The 20,059-nt window shown below is 39.8% G+C and overlaps 1 pseudogene; it reads left to right on the forward strand.

The window, feature by feature from the left end:
* Positions 1-17,962: 17,962 nt before the first annotated feature.
* On the forward strand, positions 17,963-18,726 carry LOC122128300 (annotated as a pseudogene).
* The last annotated feature ends 1,333 nt before the right edge of the window (positions 18,727-20,059 follow it).

The raw sequence follows: 20,059 nt of genomic DNA on the forward strand, positions 1-20,059 counted from the left end.
CCTCCTCCTCCTTCTTCTTCCTCTTCTTCCTCCTGCTCCTTCTCCTTCCTTCTCTCCTCCTCCTCCTCCCCCTCCTCCTTTTCCTCCTCCTCCTCCTTCTTCCTTCTCTTCTCCTCCCTCCTCCTCCTCTTCCTTCTTCCTTCTTCTCCCCCTCCTTTTTAGTATTCTTGTAAATTTCTTATTCTTTTTTTTAAAGCATTTTTGTGAATATCATCTGTTGTTTTTTATTTTTGTTTTGGTTTCAGTTTTCTTTTTTAGTATTTTTGTAAATTTTATCTTTGGATACATGGCATGGCGTTTTCTTTTTCCTTTTTTTAGTATTTTTGTAAATTTCATCTGTTGTTTTTGTTTTTAGTTTTGGTTTTGGTTTTTAAAAAATATTTTTGCAAATTTCATCTGTGGACACATGCATGGCATTTTCTTTTCTTTTTTATTGTGTTTGTAAATTTCATCTGTTGTTTTTGTTTTGTTTTGTTTTGTTTTTAGTATGTTTGTAAATTTCATCTGTGGATACATGCATGGCATTTTTTTCCTTTTTTTTTTTTCAGAGCTGTGGATTGAACTCAGGGTCTTGCACTTCCAGGCAAGTGCCCTTCCACTGAGCTAAATCCCCCAACCTCATGTATGATGTTTCCTACAATCAGCATCTATGATTAGAATTACTGAGTGTGACTGTATGTACGTGTTTAGATAGACCATGTCTTTCTGCTTTGCTTCATTTACAAAATTTGGATCATTCTATATATTATTTCAACTTTATCCTGTTTCCTCATCAACAGTGATATATGATCAGCTGACACCTCTAATTCCTTCATCCCAAGGGACTAATTATATTCCTTGAAGTGTTTTTTAAACTTATCTCTTTAGGACTTTATTTATTGAGAGTTACACTATTCCTCCTTATTTCTCCTTCTTCAAGCAATGTTACAAAAGTTACAGTCATATATTTACTAGGGTTTTCTTAAATAAGAAAAATATACAACTGACTATAACAGTTAAATTTATTTTCAGAATATCTCATGCTTGATTTAAAATCCATTTTGCATACAGAAATGGAGTAGCATCAGCCTTCAGATGAGATGCATTTTTTCTGAATAAAGCTCTTCATCCTCAAAACAAATATAATAAATCAAAATTTGTCCTCTTACCTCAAGATAAAAACCAGTAGGAAGCCAGGCACTGGTTGGTTCATGCTTATAATCCTAGCTACTCAGGAAGCTGAGATCTGAGGATAGTAGTTCAAAGACAAGCCCAAACAGGGTCTGTGAGACTCTTCAGTTAACCACCTAAAAACTGGAAGTGGAGCTTGGTTCCAAGTGGTAGAGCGTTTCAATCGACATCAATTATCAAAATATTCCCAGGGTTAAAAATTCCATCTTTGTGAAAGTTAACTCTAGAATATTATGTAGCCTATCTGCATAATATATATCTACCATAAACTATCTCCCATTAGTCACCTATTCTCCTAGCCTCATTTATAAAGTTGTCGGATACTATTCATTTCTGCTTAGCTATAAGAAAGGATTTCCACAGTGTCTACTGATCATCTAGGAAGAGGCACTAATGCACAGTGATTAAAGGCTTGGGCTGTGAAGGCAGATTGAAGATTGCTCAGGATCAATTCCAGATTCCATCATACATTAGATTATATTGATGAGCCCTTCTACACTTCCCTATTATTATCTGTGAATAAGAATATAGAAGGCGGGCAGGGAAGGTGGCTCAGTGGTAGAGTGCTTGCCTTGTATGCCTGAGGCCCTGGGTTCGATTCCTCAGCACCACATAAGCAAAAGAGCACTAGCCTTGAGCTGAAGAGCTGAGGGACAGCGCCCAGGCCCAGAGTTCAGGCCCCATGACCGGACCCCCCCCCCAAAAAAAAGAATATAGAAGGCTATACCTTTCAGATAACTATTTTTGTTGGTTATGGGGCTTGAACTCAGGGCCTATGCACTGTCTCTGAGCTTCTTTGCTCAAGGCTAGTGTTCTAGCACTTTGAGCCACAATGCCACTTCCAGTTTTCTGGTGGTTTATTGGAGATGAGAGTGTCATGGACTTTCCTGACCTGGCTGGCTTTGAACTGTGATCCTCAGATCTCAGCCTCCTGAGTAGCTAGGATTACAGGTGTGAGCCACGGGTGCCCAGACAGATAACTTGCCTTTTTTTTAGGATCAAATTACCTAATACATGTAAAGTGCAGAGAACAAAGTTGGGTTTTCAGGAAATCTTGAATAACTACCTCTGTGCTTCTGAGTAAATGGTCTCCTAAGTGTCTCTCTAGTTATATCAAAATTTCAGTACCACCCTCAGAATTCTCTTTCAACATCTAAATTCTTCAATTATCTTCAATATCTTCATTAACTACTTTTTTTGTACCACAGTATCTAGCCAGAGTAGTAACAATAATAATAGCCATGTGTCAGACATTTTATTTATGTACCAATCCTATCTACAAAACCCGTATTATGTGCTAGGCAATGGTCCACTTAATGGGCTTATATAGCTGGGTACCAGTCGCTTACATCTGTAATCCTAGTTACCTACTCAAAAGGCTGAGATCTGTGGCCTGAGTTTCAAAACAGGAAAATCCCTAAGATTCTTATCTCCAATTAACCTCCCCCAAAAATTCAGAAGTGGAACTGTTGCTCAAGTGCTAGAGCACTAGCATCGAACAAAAAAGCCAAGGGGCAGCACCCAGGCATTGAGTTCAAGCCCCAAGACTGGCATGCATGTGTTCATGTACATTTACACAGAGAGAGAGAGAGAGAGACAGAGACAGAGACAGAGAAAGAGAGAGACATAGAGACAGAGACAGAGAGACAGACAGAGAGACAGAGACACAGTGAGAGACAGAGAGAGACAGAGAGAATGAAGTCATAATCTAGAGACAAAAAATTTAATGAGCTATAAAGTCCTAATTTTGATTAGTTGAATCCCAGATTATGCATACAGGCATGAAATAGAGGAAACTAGCTTAATTTAATGTAACTAGGGAAAGTTTAATATGAATGCTTAAAGGAACTAAGCTGCAAAAGAATGAGGAAAAGTGTTCAATTCAAATAGAACAGAATGTTTCAGCAGCTGAAATCAGAGTAACATAAACACAGTAGTTTTGTGATTTTAAACCATTCTAAATTTCATATTTTCTTTATCAATGTGACCTGAGGATCTTAAGGCACACATAGAGATTTTACTTCATAATATTATACACACTGGACCATAATTTGCTACACTATTATCCTACCACTATTTACTTACAAATTGTCATCATTCTGTAATGTTTAGCTATCTGTCCATTTAGTTAGATATAATAACTTTCAGTCATGGAATCACTAATTTGGATGGTTTCGTGCATTTAAATTTAAATGTATATATCCATCCTTATTTTCTCCAACTGTACTGTCATTTCTTATTAAGCATCACTAGTAGTGAAAGAAATTGGAATGGTCTATTTTACTGCATCTTCCCCTGCCCTAAGTATTGCCAATTATATTATAAAATAGCAATTGCATTGGCAAGATATTATATCTCCCTATCATTGTTTTTCCCCAGTTTTTGAGACATAATTAGTATAAAATAAAACACATATATTTAAGGTATATAAAACTTACCTGCAGCCAGGAGACTGAGATCTGAGGATTGTGATTCAAAGTCAGCCTGTGGGTAAAATTCTTTCTCCATTAGTCATCAAAAAGCCAGAAGTGGAGGTGTGGCTCAAGTGGTAGAGTGCTAGCCTAGAGCAAAAAAGCTCAGGGACAGTGTCCAGGCCTTGATTTCAAGCCCCAGCAAGGGCACACAAACTTTTTGCAAATTTTCACCAAAATTAAAGTAATTGTTGTATCTTTTTTTTATGAAAATACTGTACAGAGGAGTTACAATTACATGGGCAAGATAATGAGTACATTTCTTATCATTGTTGCCTCCTCCTTTGTTTCCCCTTCCTATCCTTCCCATCTCCCCCCTCCCCCGCCCACCGGCCAAAGTTGCAAAGTTCGTTTTTTCGACATAACGACTTGTACATCTCATTGTTGCAATGGGTCAACTTGTATCCCTAGTTAAATGATTTTTTTCCCTTCCCCCCACAAATTATACCAACATCAAATACAGTGAAAGCAGGTGTTATACCGTGGGAGAGGGACATACAAAGCAACAGAGAAATCATCTTATAAATATGTTAGACACAATCGCATGAAAGAAAAAGACATTTGAATACTTATCTTGGGGTTCATTTCACCTAACATCAACTTATCTGACCTTTTCTGCTTGTCTCAGACATATACTAGTTATTGCAAATAAGGGAAACCATGGGACCTAGGTTTCTTTGGGCCTGGCTTACTTCACTTCATATAATTTTTTCCAAGTCTTTCCATTTCCTAACAGATGGGGCAATGTCATTCTTTCTGATGGAGGCATAGAATTCCCTTGTGTATACATACCGCATTTTCTTGATCTATTCATCTACTGAGGGGCATCTGGGTTGGTTCCATATCTTAGCTATGGTAAATAATGCTGCATTAAACATAGTTGTGCTGGTAGGTTTAGTATGGTCTTGTTTGTGATCATTTGGGTAAATGCCCAAAAGTGGGATTGCTGGGTCATAGGAGAGCTCTATGTGGAGTCTTTTGAGGAACCTCCAACTACTTTCCAAAGTGGTTGAACAAGTTTACACTCCTACCAACAATGCAGTAGAGTTCCCTTCTGTCCACATCCCCTCCAGCATCTGTTGTTTTACTCAGCATAATTATTCATTTTGGTTTTTTAAGTGGTGTATCAATATACAGATATAGATGTAAGCCATCTGATGATGCACATTTGAGTCATTTGCAGCTTTGGACTATTATTTCAAAAATGGCTTCTATAAGCATTTGTATGAAATTCTTTGTATGGACATATGCTTTCATTTCTTTTGGATAAATAAGACTTACCAGGAGAATGACTTCTTAGGTGCATGTTTAACTCCTGCGTGTGTGTGTGTGTGTGTGTGTGTGTGTGTGTGTGTGTGTGTGTGTGTGTGTGTGTGTGTGCCAGTTGTCCTGGGGCTTGAATCCAAAGCCCTGGCACTGTCCTTCAGCTTATTTGCTCAAGGCTGGAGTTCTATCCCTTGAGCCACAGTTTACCTTCCAGTGTTTTTGATAATTAATTGGAGATAAGAGTCTTAGGGAATTTCCTGCCCAGGCTGTTGTTCTACCACTTAAGTTACACATTCATTTCTGGCTTTTTGTTGGTAAACTGCAGATAAGAGTGTCAATGCTAGAGCTGGCTTTGAGCTGCAATCCTAAGATCTCAACTTCCTAACTAGCTAGTATTACAGGTGTGACTCGCTGCTGGTAGCCAGCTGAATTTTAGAGTTTTGTATTAGATATCCTATATAAAAGAATTTTATCAGTTCTGCAAACATTTTGTCCCAGACTATGGCTTATCTTTTCATTTTCTTAACATGTATTTTATTTGTCATTTTGATGATATCCAATCAGTTTTCCTAATATAGATCATACCTTTGATGGCATAGTCAACACACTATTATCTAACCTATGATCATCATGTATTGAGAGATAGTTCTTCAATTTCCTGGAATAATTTTTGCTGTTGTTGATCATGTGGCTTGAACTCAGGGCCTGGGCACTGTCCCCGAGCTCCTTTGCTCAAGGCTAATACTCTACCACTTTGGGCCATAGCTCCACTTCCCATTTTCTGGTGGTTAATTGGAGGTGAGAGTCTCATGGACTTTCTTGCCTAGGCAGGCTTTGAAACATGATCCTAAGCTCTCAGCCTCCTGGCTACTCAGGCACAGGCAACCAGTGCCCTGATGGAATAATTTTTTTTAAAGGACATTATATCTTAAATACTTAGGAAAAATCATAAAATGGGTTTAAGAAAGTAAGTCTAGCAAGTAGCAGAGCTTGAGTTCACACCCAGGTCTATCTAGCAGATAAAAAAGCCCTCTGTCTAGTCTATAGACTGGCAACACTGTAAGATATTTAAATGTGTCTATCACTCATGAGAAATGGTTTATTAAGTTTCATTACCATCACTCTTCAAAGTATAATTTAAGTTCTCTCCTCCGTGTTTCTGTTCACATTCCTAGCATCTATTGGCTTTTGCTTCTGTCATAGTAATCATCATTTTCTTAGTGCAATTACTATGCTTGAATATCTGTTGACCAAATTGACAATGAGATTTTTTTGTTGGTCTGGGGGCTTGAACTCTGGGTTTGGGCACTCTCTCTGAGCTCTTTAGCTCAAAGTAAGCTCTCTACAACTTGAGCCTCAGCATCGCTTCTGGTTTTCTGGAGATAAGAGTCTCACGGATGTTCCTGTCCAGGCTGGCTTTGAACTGAGATTCTCAGGTCTCAGCCTCCTGAATAACTAGAAGCCCAGCTTAACAATGAGATCTTTTAAGAGCTGATGTCCATCAAGCATGAAGATGTCGATGTTGTCAGTTCCTTGCTCAGAGCTTCAAACTTTACTACTTAGTAACAATAATATTGAATTGCTGATGATGACATATTCTGTGCTTGAAAATTAGTACATGGTCCTTATTTATTAGCAATCATATATGATACATGAATGAAGATAGATCATCTTTAAGCTTGTTTTGACACTCAGAATTTTGTTAATTAGTTAGTAAGTATTGCCAGTTTTACTCTTTTTTTTTTTTCCTGTCGTGGGGCCTGAGCTCTAGGCCTGGGCACCTTTCCTCAGCTCTTTAGCTCAAGGCTAGCACTCTACCACTTGAACCACAGTGCCACTTCTGGCTTTTTTCTGCTTATGTGGTGCTGAGGAATCGAACCCAGGGCCTCATGCATACAAGGCAAGCACTCTACCACTGAGCCACCTTCCCAGCCAAGTATGGCCAGTTGATTGAACAACTAACAAAGAAGAATCAGAAGATAAAGGAAAAAACATGTTTTTAATTCAAACAAAGGCCTATAGGATGTTTCCTGTTGAGAGGCTGTCCTGGATATTTATTCTTTGAGCAGCAATCTAGTAAACAACTAATGTGATTCTATTACATCATAAACTTGACCTTGCTGAAAACTCTATACCTGAGATGAGGAGAGAAAATGGTCCTAGAAATAACATACATCACTTGTGCTCACATTCTGTTGGACAGGATATGACTGTAATGTCTCTCCTAGAAACAAAAGGCACTTGGAAATGTTTGACTGTGTGATCAGGAAACAGAGCGAAACCAGTTATCAATGAACATAAGATTTCTTTTTTTTTTTGTCGGTGGTGGGGCTTGAACTCTGGGCTTGGGTGCTATTCCTCAGCTCTTCAGCTCAAGACGAGCGCTCTGCCGCTTGAGCCACAGCACCACTTCCAGTTTTCTAGTTGTTTATTTTGAGATAAGAGTCTCACGGACTTTCCTACCCGAGCTGGCTTTGAACCTCGATCCTCATATCTCAGCCTCCTGAGTAGCCACCAGCCATCAGGCATAAGCCACCAGCGCCTAGCTTGAGCATAAGATTTCTACTTTCACTGAGAGTTTTTTTTTATTTTTCAGTTCATATTTTTTATTACATATTTCATTACATATTTTTATTTCATCTATATTTTTAGCTCTGAGTCTTCTATTAAGTGTATGTATGACCTCCTATCACCCTAATATTTCCCAAACAAGAACACAGCTGTACAGTTAATTAAGTACAACACTGAAGTACTAAATACATGGTAATTGATATTAATTGACTTAAGGACAGGATCTGATCACCAGTGAAATGACAATAAAGGTGAGCTTTATCACATAAAAATGATAAGAGTTCTCTTTTTTGCTTCTCTTTGAACATTATTTTACTGGCAACTCTTCACCCAGGTCACTGTCCTTCCATAGTACTTTTAGAAATGTCTAATTCAGCACAGGTAGCCTTGTGTTTCTGATTTCTGCTTAGATGTCTTCTTTCCTGCTTTTGGTAATATCTTTGAATAGCAAGGTCTATTCTTTTATAATATGTATATAGCCAGAAATAAAGATGATCAGAAATATGACAAGCATCACTGAATGCTTAATTGGTTGTTCAGTCTTACAACATTAATAAATTTAGAATGTGGAGTTATGTCCAAATGTCTGTATAGACATGTAATAGAAAGATAATATTATTTACTTATTTTGTGATGTATTTTCCCAGAGAACACTTTTGTGAAATAAGATAAAAATACGATAGAGGTTTTAAAACATAAAGTAATAAGATAAAATAAATAATGCACAAGATATTCATTATTCAGCTTATTTTTTTTAATTTTTTCATGAAAAAATTTTTTTCCATTTTTAAGTTTATTTTTTTTAAAAAGACAGATTTAGGATATAGTAAGAAATTACTTAGTTACATATTTTTATATCTGTCAAATGCTACAGTAATGGAATAAATAAATAAAATTTTCAATGTTCAATGTTTATAGACATATTTATAAGAAATGACTAAATCAGAAGACATAAAATAATGTTGATACACACCAGGAAGGGAGTTAGGCAAGGAAAAGCACATCGTTTCACCACAAGAAATAAAGACCACAGTTGAAGGCTAATGGACAGCCACAGCTTTAGATCTTGTGGTAGTATTCCCAGCAGGGGAGGGTCATTATATGTTAGAACCTTCTTTACGGTACTTAGCTGGAATAAAGAGAAACAGTTGGAAAATTTACTGTATGATCCTAATATAATATTTAAGAGATAGCACATTTTTAATGAGCCTGGTGTATGAAGAAGGAAGAGCAAATATTGAAAATGGTTTGTAGTATTGAAAATTTTTACTGAGTTTTAGAAAAAGGTAATATACTATAACCGGATTAACTTGTTTATCTGGAGGTGTTGGAATTTTTAAGTAAACACTGTATTTTTCACTTCTTGTAGACAGACAACAGTATTACAGCTGCCACATTTCATCTCAGATAAAGTCATGTGCCGAAGTTTAGGAAAAAGGATCTTAAACATTTACCAACATATAGTCAATTTGGTTTGTCTATTTCACCTTGTTACTGAAAAAATGAAGCATGTACTTTATTCATATTGTTCTTTTATTTTAAATACACTTGTAAAAACATAAAATAAAAAATAATGCAAGGAAAATATTTCCATGACAATTAAAATATACTTAAACTGTTACATTTTGATTTATAAAAACTGTATAGCTGGGCTGGGAAAGTGGCTCAGTGGTAGAGTGCTTGCCTTGCATGCATGAGGCCCTGAGTTCAATTTTTCAGCACCATATAAGCAGAAAAAAACGGAAGTGGCACTGTGGCTCTAGTGGTAGAGCGCTAGCCTTGAGCTGAAGAGCTGAGGGACAGCGCCCAGGCCCAGAGTTCAAGCCCACGACCAACAAAAAACAAAACAAAACAAAACCCAAAAAACTGTATAGCCACTTGCATATCTTCAAATTTTTTTACCTATTGAGACAATTATCTAAGTTGGGCTCTGGTGGCACATGTCTGTAATCCTAGCTACTCAAGAGACTTAGTTCTGAGAAGTGAGGTTTGAAGCCAGACATATCTGTGAAACTCTTATCTCGAATGAACCAACAAAAAGCTGGAAGTGGAGGTGTGGCTCAAGTGGTAGGGCACTAGCCATGAGCAGGTAAAACCAAGCAAGAACTTAAGTTCCTGAGTTCAAGCCCCAGGATAGCTCAAGGACAGTTGAGAAAATAATATGTGAATAAACAAATATACTCAAAAGAATAGTTAAGATGTGTTCTCATATATGTATATAGTATAATAAAAATACTATAATGAGCCTATGTCCTGAGAAGCTTATTTACCTTCATCTCCCCATACTCTACTTCATAGCTCCTGTCCTGCCCCTGTTTCATCATCTTTCTTACCACAGAAACCCTTTGTCTTCAGGAAACTCCACTGTCAGGTGATCAACACACCCAAGAGGAGGGGGCTATAGAGATTCTATCACTGCCATCAATCCAGTTATTTCAGAGATGTCAACATTTTCTTTGATCAAAGAAACAATTATTTAATGCTATTTATTAAAGTATGTAAACTTTATTGGAACCCCATTGTAATATGTTTAGGACCACTACGATGGAGTCCTGAAGTGGTGGCGGGTGGAGGGTGGCAGGAAACTGGGCTCAACTCTAAATATAGCATTACCAAATGGGAATTACTGAGCTAAGGAACAGTGTGGGGTCACTGGATGGAAAGTTACTAAGAGGGAACACCAAGAAAAAGGGAGATTCTGGCTAAATTGACTAAACAGGAGTCTGGCTGAGATAACCCAGAGTAATCAGACATTACTTGAGGCATAGTGGAAGAAGAGAAACTAGGTCATATATCAAAGCTTATCAGATATTGAAGGGTGGGAGTTTCTTACTAAACTGACTTAGTAGAGTTCTTTGCTAATACTAGATTTGTAATGCCTAATAGGCCCTAGGAGAAGGTTTGGAAGGCTGACTAAAGCTTGGCTAAATAAAGGGCTATTGTCATTTTCAGAGACTAGAGGTGTACTACTAATTGAGCATAACCTAACAAGACTCTGACAGAGAAGTTCACATTCCTTTAAGCTGGTTGATCAACCTCCTTTTCCAGCTGACTTTCCCAACCATCCAGGATCTTGGCCTAAGGATTGCTGAGAGGTATAGCTGCAGTAGTTTCTTCAAAGGACTGCTCCACAGTCTTAACTTTTTCTATCCCAAGGCTGGAACCATGTACCTGCTTTCTCTTGTGGCTGTAGATAGAATGCTAAAAGGGCACTAAGAAATCCGTGACTGTTTTTGGTCTTGTTATGTTTTGTTTTGCCAGTCTTGGGGCTTGAACTCTGGGCCTGAGCACTGTCCCTGAGCTTCTTTTGCTCAGGGCCAGCACTCTACCACTTGAGCCACAGCACCACCTCTGGCTTTTTCTGTTTATGTGATACTTAGAAATCAAACCCAGGGCTTCATGCATGGTAGGCAAGAATTCTTCCACTAAGCCACATTCCCATCTCCTCCTTGCCTGTTTTTCATAGAGAAAAGGAAGGACCGAGACAGAAACAAAAAGAGAAAGAGAGAAGGTATAAATACAACAGTAGTTGTAAATGACTATTGCTATTATTTTGACTTTAATGTGCAAATGTCCAGATGTATTGCTATTGCTAGAAAGAAAATATTCATACTATCAAATGGGAAATAGTCATTTCCGGTTTTATCATTATCTATTGAAATTACTCCTTCTGGAATATGTAAGTGTTTTGTTTGCCTGGCCTGACAGCATGCAACATCTGTATATAATTATTTTATGTTTTTTTCTTAATTTTTATGTGTGGAACTATAAATTGGATGAATTAAAATGTTCCCAAGCTCCAGTATAATATTTACAGGATGACTGGTTACTTTGTTTCCAAGTTTACAGGTCTTGGACAATTGATATAAATTACTTTTAGTTCTTTGAGTTATAAAATTAATCATTAATTTATTTTACTGTTTCAGATCCAATTTCCCCTTGAGGGATTCAGGAACAATATTTTTTTCTAAAAATGTTTTGTCTACTTTTGTATGAGAGAGAGCAGTCCAAATTTAGCTTCAAAGTACAAGTAAAAATCATTACGGAAAAATATACAACACAATAAAATTCTGTGCAAAAAATAATTATTATCGCTATAGAGCATAGAGTAGATAGCTTGGAGACTGACAGTATTACATATTAGGACCACCATTTAGAGAAGATGAGGGTTTAATTCAGTGTGAGGGGCTTTGGAGCTAAGGTTGCCCTCTCTACTCTTGCCCTTTAAAGGAGAGATAGTCTTAAGAGAAAATATCTCCCTAGCACTAGCTTTAAAACCTTTAATCACCCATAGCTGAGATCTTCCATTCTCAGGTTTCTTGAAGGAAGGCAACAGAGGAATGCAAAGACATTTAGCAATTGTTTTGTGAAGGTGTCTTTATAATGAGTCTACACTGAATATTACAGAATTTAAGAATTTGTAGTGAGCAGAGTTTATGACAGTTATATAGATCACAACTGTGAATCTAAATAAATGACATTATTATAACAGGTTTAATATAAACTGGAATGAGCCCTAAGGTAGAAAATTGGGTATTATACTCCTAGATCATACTACCTACAAAAAGAACTTTTTGTGTCAATCCTGGGGTTAGAACTCAAGGCCTAGGTGCTCTCCCTGAGCTTTTATTTCTCAAGGTTAGTATTCTACCACTTGAGCCATAGCTCTACTTCCAGCTTTCTTGGTAGTTTATTGGAGATAAGAGTCTCACTGACTTTCCTGCTTGGGTTGGCTTTGAACCGTGATCCTCATATCTCAGCCTCCTGAGTAGCTAGGATTATAGATATGAGTTATAGGTGCCAGGCTCCAAAATAGAATTTAACCTCTGCTCATTGTATAAGTTTTTGCTTTCAGTATGAGGGTTTAAATTCAGAGCCTTGTGCTTGCTAGACAAAAGCTCTACTACTTGAGCCACACCCCATCCCATTTTGCTTTTATTTTTCAGGCAAGACCTGCAGCTTCATTCCTAGGCTGGCCAGGAATGTGTTCCTCCTACTTACATCCCCTGCATAGCTAGGATGACAGGCAGGTCCCTCCTATCCCAGCTATTGATAGAGATGAGATCTTGCCCCCGCTCCCCACCACCTGATCTAGCCTGAAACTGTGATCCTCATGATCTCTGCCTCCTGAGTAGCTGAGAGTATGGAAAAATTGTGCAGGAGTTTTGCACTATCAATCTTTTTGGCTCAAAACGAACCATCTCTCCGCATTTCCATTGAAAACAACAGTAAATAATTTATAGAGGGGCTGAGAAGGTGGCTCAGTGGTAGAGTGCTTGCCTTCCATGCCTGAGGCCCTGGGTTCGATTCCTCAGCACCACATAAGCAAAAAGAAAAAAGCCGGAAGTGGCGCTGTGGCTCAAGTGGTAGAGCGCTAGCCTTGAGCTGAAGAGCTGAGGGACAGCGCCCAGGCCCAGAGTTCAGGCCCCACGACCGGACCCCCCAAAAAAAATTTATAGAAAATTTGAAATATGTATAAATACAAATAAGTAAATAATGTACTCATGTTCAGTCTGTTCTCACAGAAATAACATAAAGCATTGATGAGCACCAATAAATGCATTAGAGACTATAGAAGACATTAACTACACAATCTTAATTAATCCTCACAAGCAGTACAAATCAAAACTACAATGGCATTCTGTCTTAGCTCAGTCAGAATGCCTATCATTAAGAAAACAAACAATGCTGGGTTTCGGTGGCTCACACCTGTAATCCTAGCTACTCAGGAGGCTGAGATCTGAGGATCATGGTTCCAAACCAGCCGAGGAAGGAAAGGCCATGAAACTCTTATCTCCAATAAGCCACCAGAAAACCGGAAGTGGCACTGTGGCTCAAGTGGTAAAGTGCCTACATTGAGCTGAAGAGCTGAGGGACAGTTCAAGCCCCATGACCAGGAAAGAAAGAAAGAAAGAGAGAAAGAGAGAAAGAGAGAGAGAGAGAGAGAAAGAGAGAGGGAGGGAGGGAGGGAGGGAGGAAGGGAGGAAGGGAGGGAGAGAGAAAGAGAAAGAAAGAAAGAAAGAAAGAAAGAAAGAAAGAAAGAAAGAAAGAAAGAAAGAAAGAAAGAAAGAAAGGAAGGAAGGAAGGAAGGAAGGAAGGAAGGAAGGAAGGAAGGAAGGAAAGAAGGAAGGAAGAGAGGGAGGGAGGAATGAAGGAAGGAAGGGAGAGAGAGAAAGAGAAAGGGAAAGAAGGAAAGAAAGAAAGAAAGCCAACAAAAATGCTGGTGAGAATGCTGGGAGAGAAAAGGCCAACCCTTCTTTACTCTTTGTGAGAATGTAAATTAGTATATCCATTGTGGAAATAAGTATGGATGTTTCTCAAAAACCAAAATCTAGAACTACCACAAGATCAAACTATACCACCCAGGGTATGTTCCTGATGTAATCAAAGTCAGCTTATAGCAGAGATACCTGAACACCTGTGTTCATCATGGCCCTCTTTACGATAGCCAAGTTATGGAATCAACCTAAGTTATGGAATAGATATCAATCTAAAAATTTATAAAGAAAATGTGGTGCATATACGCACGATGGAGTTTTATTCCATCATAAAGGAAAACAAAATTATGTTGTTTGTAAGAAAACAGATCGAACTGCAAATCACCATGTTAAGCAAACTAAGCCAATTCCACAATTCAAGAATCACATATTTTTTCTCATATAGAGTTTAGGGGGGACAAATACATGGAAGTAAAAGGAAGACTATTAGGGATGTGGAAGGAAATAAGAGGGAGGGAAAACAAAGACTAGGAAAGAAGTGAATACGATCAAAGTACATTATATCCATTATACCTATTACTTTGTACAATTTGTTAGACAGGTGTTCTTACCTTGAGGCCCCACAACCAGTACCTCAATGTAGGAACATTTACACCTTATTTTTTCTCCTTAACTAAATGTAACTTATTTGGTTGGCAATAGATCAGGGATTTGATCAGAAGAGAACTTTGAACTGGCATGCCACTTTACTCTATCCTTACTTCTCACTGTGACTCTTTGCTCATGTTATCTATGTCACATGATTGGTTAATTTTGTACCAACCCCCACCATACAACTCTAGCATTCTTTTTCTTGCCAGACCTGGGACTTGAACTCAGGGCTTGGGCACTGTTTCTGAGCTTCTTTTGCTCAAGCTTAGTACTGACTTGAGCCACAGCACCACTCCTGGCTCTTCCTGTGGATGTGGTACTGAGGGCTTCATGCATGCTAGGCAATCACTCTATCACTAAGCCACATTCCCAGCCCAACGTTAGCATTCTTTCAGACTCACTATAAATACCTCAGATTGTAAGCAAAGAGTACTGTCTCTATCTTTGGCTGAAAAAATTCACAAAATCTTTTAACAAAAGAAAGACCACCTCAAAAAGTGACATAGTTTATTTCTATTATTTATGACTATCTCAACAACAACAAGAACAATGATAATAATAGAGAGCTGACTGCTAGTGGCTCATACCTATAATCCTAGCTATTCTGGAAGCTGAGGTCTGAGGAACGTGGTTTGAAGCCAGCCCAGACAGGAAAGGCCATGAGGCTCTTATATCCAATTAATCACAGAAAAAGCCAGAAGTGGTGATATAGCTCAAGTGGTAGAGTGCTAGCCTTGAGCAAAAAGAAGCTCCACTTCACCCCAGTTAGAATGGCTATAATCAAGAACTCTAATAACAACAGATGCTGGAGGGGATGTGGAAAGAAGGGAACCTTACTACATTGTTGGTGGGAGTGTAAACTTGTTCAACCACTTTGGAAAGCAGTATGGAGGTTCCTCAAAAGACTCCACATAGAGCTCCCCTATGACCTAACAATCCCACTTTTGGGCATTTACCCAAATGATCACAAACAAGACCATAGTAAAGCTACCAGCACAACTATATTTATTGCAGCATTATTTACCATAGCTAAGATATGGAACCAACCCAGATGCCCCTCAGTAGATGAATGGATCAAGAAAATGTGGTATATATATGCAATGGAATTCTATGCCTCTATCAGAAAGAATGACATTGCCCCATTTAGTAGGAAATTGAAAGACTTGGAAAAAATTATATGAAGTGAAGTAAGCCAGGCCCAAAGAAACATAGGTCCCATGGTTTCCCTTATTTGCAATAACTAGTATATGTCTGAGTCAAGTAGAAAAGGTCAGATAAGGTGATGTTAGGTGAAATGAACCCCAAGATAAGTATTCAAATGTCTTTTTCTTTCATGCGATTGTTTCTAATATATTTATAAGATGATTTCTCTGTTGCTTTGTATGTCCCTCCCCCACGGTGTAACCCATGCTTTCACTGTATTTGATGTTGGTATAATTTGTGGGGGGAAGGGAAAAAACAAATCGTTTAGGGATACAGGTGGACCCATTGCAACAATGAGATGTACAAGTCATTATGTCGAAAAACGAACTTTACAACTTTGGTAGAGGGGGAGGATCAGGTGGGGGGAAGGGGGAGTACGGGAAGGGATAGGAAGGGGAAACAAAGAGGAGGCAACAATGCTTGATAAGAAATGTACTTGTTATCTTGCCCATGTAATTGTAACTCTTCTGTACGGTATTCTCACAACAAAAATAAATAAATAAATAAAAGATTTTAAAAAAAGGAGCTCAGGGACAGTACCCAGGCCCAGAGTTCAAGACCCAGGATTGGCAATAATAATAATAGTAATAATAATAATATAGAAATTACAGTACCTCTCTTCTCTTTTTACACAGTTACACAGTACTTAAAGGGTCCACAGTCTTAAGAGCAATCTCCTGGGATCAAATCTGGCTCAATTGGTCAAGAGATGTGGTACCCTTGGGATGTACCACAATGTCCTCATCTATAAAACTGGTGCCTTGGCAAGAACTCTTGCTTTAGGATTGATAGTTAATACATAGAATGCGAATTCCGAGAAATGTGATCAATAAATATTAATTTTCTTTGGATCACCGAGTATTAGGTCCCACAAATCTAAGTTATTACATTGTCCAAATACACAGAATCATCTCCATGATTCCCAGGATATGGATCTTTAATCTACACAACTTCATCCTTTTCTACCTACCATTTGATGTTTAAAAATATCTCTACCATAAGATGGAGGAGTGGAAGGGGAATTCAGGCAAGCTGGACACACAGTCTTCTTTCTTTTTTTTTTAATTGTGAAAATACTGTACAGAGGGGTTACAATTACATGGGCAAGATAATGAGTACATTTCTTTTTTTTTTGGGAGGGGGGGTCCGGTCGTGGGGCCTGAACTCTGGCCTGGGCGCTGTCCCTCAGCTGTTCAACTCAAGGCTAGTGCTCTACCGCTTGTGAGCCACAGTGCCACTTCCGGCTTATGTGGTGCTGAGGAATCGAACTCAGGGTGTCATGCATGCAAGGCAAGTGCTCTACCACTGAGCCACCTTCCCAGCCCATGAGTACATTTCTTATCAAGCATTGTAGCCTCCTCCTTTGTTTCCCCTTCCCATCCCTTCCCATCCTCCCCCCGCCCCCATCCAATCCTCCCCCCCCACCAAAGTTGTAAAGTTCGTTTTCGACATAACGACTTGTACATCTCATTGTTGCAATGGGTCCACCTGTATCCCTATTTAAACAATTTGTTTTTCCCCTTCCCCTCCACAAATTATACCGACATCAAATACAGTGAAAGCAGGGGTTATACTATGGGGGAGGGACATACATAGTCTTCTTTCTTAACAGCTACATACATGTAACCACTGCCTCTCCATGCAGTGAACATTATCCATCTTTTCTGCCAGTTGTGACTTATTTCCAGGAGACAGATCGAAGATAAAGAAGCTGATGTTCAGAGTTGAAGAATCTGCTGAAGATCACAAAGCTAGGTCAGCAGTTCAATCAGGATTGAAAGCAGGCTTGTCTAACTGCAGATTTCAGCCTTTCCTAGCATTCCTGCTGCTTCTATGAGAAAAACAGCAAACTGCAAGTCAGAGATACAGTAAATAACACATTGTGTTCCAACTAGAAGCAAATATAATGTCTTAAAACAGGGAAGTAAATGTATGGTCAAAGAACAATAGAAAAGGGACAGCAACATAGCCAGGGAAGCCAGGCGTTGGGATCCAGCGCTTCAGATGGGCCATTCTGGACTTGCCCACCAGGAGGAGCTGTGGGAAGGGTCGTTACCCAGTTCTTCCTGCCTTCAGAAACAGCTCAAGTAGCTTCTTGAGGCTCTGAACACAGCAGGCTTCCAGCAGGTGGTGTTGCAGCCTGGATAGAAAGTTTTTGTGTGGTGTGGAGATCCACAGCGCAAAGGCCTGGTGAAGCAGCGGAGTTGGGCAGAGGACAAAGTGACAGGCTGGCTGTTGAGCGGAACTTAAACAGATCTGCTGCAAAATGAAGCAAGTGCGGGCTGGAGTTGCTGCAAAGCGCCATTCTGCCTGCAGGCGCCACCCCTGGAGCATGAGACCCAGGTGGCAGCCTTCAGACCTATCCTCAAAGGGGAAGTTGGAATGAGATGGAGATGGATGAAATGGTGACTCATGCAGAATCCTCCCGGGGCCAAGGTCACCTTCTTGGCTTCCTCCAAAGCCTGTGGTGAACCTTGAAAGGAAAACAGTGAGTGTGACAGTGGCAGCAGAACTACCAGCCAGCACTGGGGCGAGGTCAGCAGCATCGCTACCCCCTTATAACCCAAACCCCCAATACTTAGGGGGTGCCTAACTGATGATGGCTTTGAGATGGATCTTGATCTGTTGAATGTTGGATGAGTCAGCTCCAGGGAAAAAGAATTCTGTGAAGGTGATTATACTTGCCTGTGGCCCAACTGTGGCAAGGTTTTGTGTTATATCGTGGGCATCAAAGCCCTCCACCTGGGGAAACAATGTTGATTCTGATCAGTTCAGGTGAGAAGATGATTACTACTAGCAGGGTGTAGATGAAGGGAGAATGTGCTGTAGCTGCAGCTGGCCCCTCTACCTCTGGGATTCCCACAGGTGAGCCAGTACTTCTCTCCCTTCAGTGTGGCCAGCCTGTCTCTTGCTGCTCCTGCACTGTCTCTCCCCAAAGATCAGTACTCCATCCTGGAACACCCTGGCCTGGAATTCTGCCTATCCTCAAATGCATTCAGCAAGTCAGCTGTGGCTCCTTCAGGCAGAGCATACTTATGAGGCCTCTGCTGTTTTTCAAGGTCCCTGTTCCCACCCCACCTCCACCTATACCAGCATCCGATGGGCTGCTGCCCCTGCAACCATCTCCCCCCTCTACCAAGTCCACAACTGGTCACTCAACTTCAGCACAGTGGTAACTGGCACCTGCAGTGAAATCTCACCTGATTGTCAACTCTACACCCTGGAAGGGCAGAATCTGGAGAGCACCCGGCAAGGTCAAAAAGTGCCACAAGGTATATGGCACTGAGCACAGGGATCAGTGGTGCATATCCTGTCCCAGGCAGAAGGCTTGGCAGCACTTCATGGAGTGAACTTGGTGATGCCTGCCCCTGCTCATGGCCTTTACTGACAACCAGACCACAGAACCAGAGGTAGATGGCTGATGGCAACAGAGATACACAGTGGAAGTCTGCAGTTCTGTCTCTATTGGCTAAGATTTAATGCTTAAAACACTCTTTCAGGAAGCTTAGATCTGTGGATCACAGTTCAAAGCCAGCCCAAGGAAGGAAAGTCTCTGAGACTCTTACCTCCAATTAACACCAGAAAACCAGAAGTGGAGCTGTGTCTCAAAGTGGTAGAGCACTCACCTTGAGCAGAAAAGCTCAGGGACAGAGCCCAAACTCAGAGTTCAAGTCCCACAATTGAAAAATAAAAATAAAGACACTCACTCCTTGCTTTGGGTGTGTTTTACTTAACAACAACAACAAAAAAGTAGCCGAGTGCCAGTGGCTCAGGCCTGAAATCCTAGCTATTCAACAGGCTGACATCTGAGGGTTATGGTTCAAGGCTAGCCTGGGACAGAAAAGTCTTTGAGACAGACTCTAATCTCCAATTAACCAAAAAGCTGGTTAAAAAGTAGAGTTGTAGCTCAAGTGGTACAGCATTAGCCTTGAGCACAAAAGCTTAAGGACGGTGCCTAGGCCCTCAGTTCAAGCTCCAGAATCAGCACCAAAATAAATGTTTTTCTTAAAATAAGAGAGAGCCAAAACTGACCCAAAAAATTGCAGTGAACCCAAGACCAAAGAAATGCTCCCTCCTAGTTTGCACACATCAAAAGGATGGGGAAGGGGTTCCTGATGAGCTGGTGCAAACTTTGCTTTTTCAACTCTTTTAGAAAGGATGGGGGTAACCTCTGGTTTAGTTCTAAACAGGACAGCGCTGGTATAGTGGAAACCTATGGTTCCTTAGCCTTACATTTGTGTAGCAAACTCTTATTTAAGACTTCATACATATGGGTTGCATCTCATATATACACCTAGAACTATAGGGTAGGAATCTTGTACATGCACAGATCCCTTCTAAAAATATCTGTGAAGTTATGATCCTCGTTTTCTTAAAAGAAAAATAAGTTTCTGACTGGTGGGCTACTGAGAGAACAGGACTGTAAATGGAGTGAGAAAAGCAAGGGTTTGCCTTTGCCGTAGTGCCTGTGTGAGCAGAGAAAATTCTTTTGTGGTGATAACTTTTGAA

This window comes from Dipodomys spectabilis, unplaced genomic scaffold (genome assembly GCF_019054845.1).
Source record: "Dipodomys spectabilis isolate Male_0828 unplaced genomic scaffold, ASM1905484v1 ptg000328l, whole genome shotgun sequence".
NCBI classification, from domain to species: domain Eukaryota; kingdom Metazoa; phylum Chordata; class Mammalia; order Rodentia; family Heteromyidae; genus Dipodomys; species Dipodomys spectabilis.